The sequence below is a fragment of the Arachis ipaensis genome, chromosome B3 (assembly GCF_059453495.1).
Source record: "Arachis ipaensis isolate K30076 ecotype BB chromosome B3, ASM5945349v1, whole genome shotgun sequence".
Taxonomy (NCBI): Eukaryota; Viridiplantae; Streptophyta; class Magnoliopsida; order Fabales; family Fabaceae; genus Arachis; species Arachis ipaensis.
Window position 1 is genome coordinate 123,123,301 of NC_142438.1, and position 3,715 is coordinate 123,127,015.

Genomic DNA, 3,715 nt, shown 5'->3' on the forward strand with positions numbered 1-3,715 from the left:
CGTTTGCTCTGAGGGATGGAGCAAAGCTTTGGCTAGATTCCCAAACCAAGGAGAGTTTGGATACTTGGGACAAGGTTGTTACGGAGTTTCTTACTAAATTTTTCCCACCAAAGAAGCTGACTAAGCTTAGGGTGGAGGTTCAGACCTTCAGGCAGAGTGATAAACCACTATTTTATGGTTTATCTTGTGCTCAATTGAGTGGTTTTTATTAAGTCCTTGCCTTTTATTCATATGATTTATATGATTTTACAATTCCTTCCTAGTTCTATTCTATGACTGAAAACTTGTTTCCTAAGCCTTTAATTTGTATATTTTAATTCTCCTTTATACCATTCGATACCGTGATCTATGTGTTCAGTGTTTTCAGGCTTTATAGAATGGCTTAGAGAATGGAGAGGAAGCTTGCAAAAATGGAAGGAACACAAGAAACTAAGGAGATAACCAGCAAGCCTCGACGCGCGCGCATGGCTCACGCGCGCGCGCGACATGGAGAAATTTGCAGCGACGCATGCGCGTGCTTGACGCGTACGCGTGGATTGGAGTTTGCACAAAGACGCGTGCGCATGGATGACGCGTACGCGTGACACGCCAAAACGACCAGTGACGCGCACGCGTGACTGACGCGTACGCGTGACATACGCGATCTGCAAAAATACAGAAAACGCTGGGGGCAATTTCAGACCGAGTTTTGACCCAGTTTTCGGCCCAGAAACACAGACTAGAGTCAGGAAACATGCAGAGACTCAAGACAGATTCTCATTAGTGTAGTTTTAGTTTTAGATCTGAATCTAGGGAGAAATTACTCTTCCTCTAGGTTTTCTTTTACATTCATATTTTTAGTTTTATACTTTTGTTTTGGATATTGAAGAGTCATTACCTCTGTTGAAGAAGTTATTACTCTAGTTTGTTTTCTTATTCCCTTACTCTTCCATATTCTTAATTCTTGTTTAGAGTTACAATTGGATTATTTTTAGAATTTATTAATGCAAAGGAATATTTTTACTTTTAATTAATTCTCAGTTATTGTTTATCATGTCTTCCTTTTATTTCCTTTTTAATTTGGTGCAATTAATTTTCATGTCAATGGAGTAGATTCCCAACTTGGCATGGGGTTGATTAAAAGGAGACACTCGAGTTGGAATGCTCAAGTGATTAGTTAAATTGGAAGTTGTTGGGTAATTCTCTATTTACTAACACTAGACCTTCCCAAGGGAGAGGACTAGGATTTATGAATAAGAGTTAACTCAATCACTTGACTTTCCTTAATCACTTGACTTTCCTTTATTTAGTAAGGGTTAACTAAGTGAAAATAACAACCTCTTTATACTACACTTGAGAGGATTCCAACAAGGATGGAACTTCCAATTTATCATTCCCCCAGTCAAGACTTTTTATTCTGAATTTATAATTCTCTTTTAATTTACAATTATTTATTTTCTGTCATTCAACTCTCAAAATCAATCGGAAAACTCCTGATTAATAAGATAGCACCCTTTTGTCAACTCGTTGGGAGACGACTTGGGACTCATACTTCCAGTATTTTTATTCTAATTTTGTGACAACCTTTCTAAATTGATGAGCTGATTTTTGATGGTTAAGAACTATACTCGAAACGTATTTCTATATTGATTTCTTAATCGGCCAACTTCTGCATCGCATCAATTTTTGGCGCCGTTGCCGGGGAGTTGCAATTGTGTGCTAAATTATTAATTAGTGTACATATTTTTAATTTTTGCATATTTTATTTTATTTTATTACCATGAGCTGTATGTTTCTTTCATTGAATGATGCATTCATTGCCTGATCCGAGCTTAGCCGCATTTGATCTTGAAATTGAAAGAACTCTTTCACGTATTAGGCGAGCTCGGCGTAGGCTAGCCTCTGAGGGTGGTGAAGTGATTATTATCAATTCACCAGTCTCATCTGAAGCGCCATCTGAGGAAGAAACAAGCTCATTTTCTACTAATTCGGTTGATTTAGGCGCAGGTAACATGGCGGAGCCCAGGAGGATTACTCTCCAGAAGGCTAGAGCTCCAGACTTTACTCTGGAACCGTACCAAGTGCGTCACCCAAATCTGGCTTTGAACTGAAGACTGCACTAATCAATTTGATGCCCAAGTTTCACGGCTTACCTGCTCAGGAGCCTATCAAGCACCTAAGGGATTTTCAGACAGCCTGTTCTACTGTTAGGCGTCATGGTGCAGATGAAACTTCTATTTTGCTGACCGCCTTCCCATTTTCTCTTGAGGGAAAGGCGAGGGAGTGGTACTACACTCAACCTGAAACGACTGTTACTAACTGGGATACGCTCAGGAGAGAATCTTTAAAAAAATACTTTTCATCTGAAGTTACAGATAGACTAAGGAAAGAGATCTCTTGCATTATTCAAGCCAAATCAGAGACTCTTTATGAGTATTGGGAGCGTTTCAAGAATCTTCTGGACGCATGCCCCCATCACATGATTGACAAGTTAGTGTTGATCAGCTACTTCACTCAAGGCATGAAGCCTCGGGATAAGACTACATTAGATGGTGTAAGTAATGGTTCTTTGAAAAAGTACAAGACCGCAGATAAAGCGTGGCAACTGATCAGCGACCTAGCTGAGTCCACTCGGAATCACAGGCACAGGAACAGCCACTCAAAGGCTGTTGCAGAGGTTTCCTCTAGCATTGAGACTTCTGCTCTTACACAGAGTATATATGAGATGACCAACTTACTGAAGCAAATATAGCTAAATCAACAACAACCTCAGCCTCCCCCACCACAACAAAGTCAACAGCTAGTCCCTCAGAGAGTATGCAGAATATGTGCTGATTATAGTCATTACACTGATGAGTGTCTGCAGCTCCAACAAGAGGACAACACCGTAGCAGCCACTCATAATTTCTATGACCGCCCAAATCAAGGGTACAATCAACAAGGCGGCAATTATAACCAATGTAGAAACTACAACCAAGGTTGGCAAGACAACTCCAACCAGGGATGGAGAGACCATTCCAACTAGGGATGGAGGGATAATTCCAACCAAGGTTGGAGGAACAACTACAACAGAGGAAGCAGAGACAACAATAGAAATCAGAGGTGGAATAACAACAACAGACAGCAGAACCAAAACCAGCCTTACAAAGTACCTCACTTAAGGCAGTCCCAAGCACCTCAGAACAACCAACAGCAGGCCCCTCAGATCACTTACCCTTCTTCTTCTTCTCATGACGAAATGCTTCAGTCTATTAAGCAAAGACAGAAGGCCATAGAGAACACACTTAGCTCTACCTTAAATGGCCTGACCTCAGCTGTACAAGCTCTTGCCTTACAAATTGGATCAATGAATACTTCCAATAATCAGCCTTCAACCTCTAATAGAATTCCTTCTCAACCCTTACCCAACCCCGAGGGTGGCATCAATGCCATCACTTTGAGGTCCGAAATCACACTGCAAGAGAGGAATCAGGAGGAGCCAAGTCCACCAGAACACGCCCCAATTGAAGACATAGTTGAAGTGGAAGATGCTGAAGAGGAAGAGGAAGTACAAGACATGGTCGAAGAAGTATAGCACAGCCAAGGAATGGAGCACCAAAGGACGCAGAAGCTGTAAGTGGTTCCATTACTATTCCATTTCCATACCTTGCAAGAAAGTACAGGAAGCAGATGGAACTTGATCCCAAAATGGTAGAAATTTTCAAAAAGGTTGAGGTAACTGTTCCCCTTTTTTATG

General features: G+C 41.0%; 1 non-coding gene across 1 annotated transcript; it reads right to left on the reverse strand.

The window, feature by feature from the left end:
- Window positions 1-2,356: 2,356 nt before the first annotated feature.
- LOC148572320 (small nucleolar RNA R71) lies at window positions 2,357-2,464 on the reverse strand. The gene has a single exon (XR_015880289.1). It is a non-coding gene; the product is annotated as a small nucleolar RNA R71 (small nucleolar RNA).
- Between the last annotated feature and the right edge of the window lie 1,251 nt (window positions 2,465-3,715).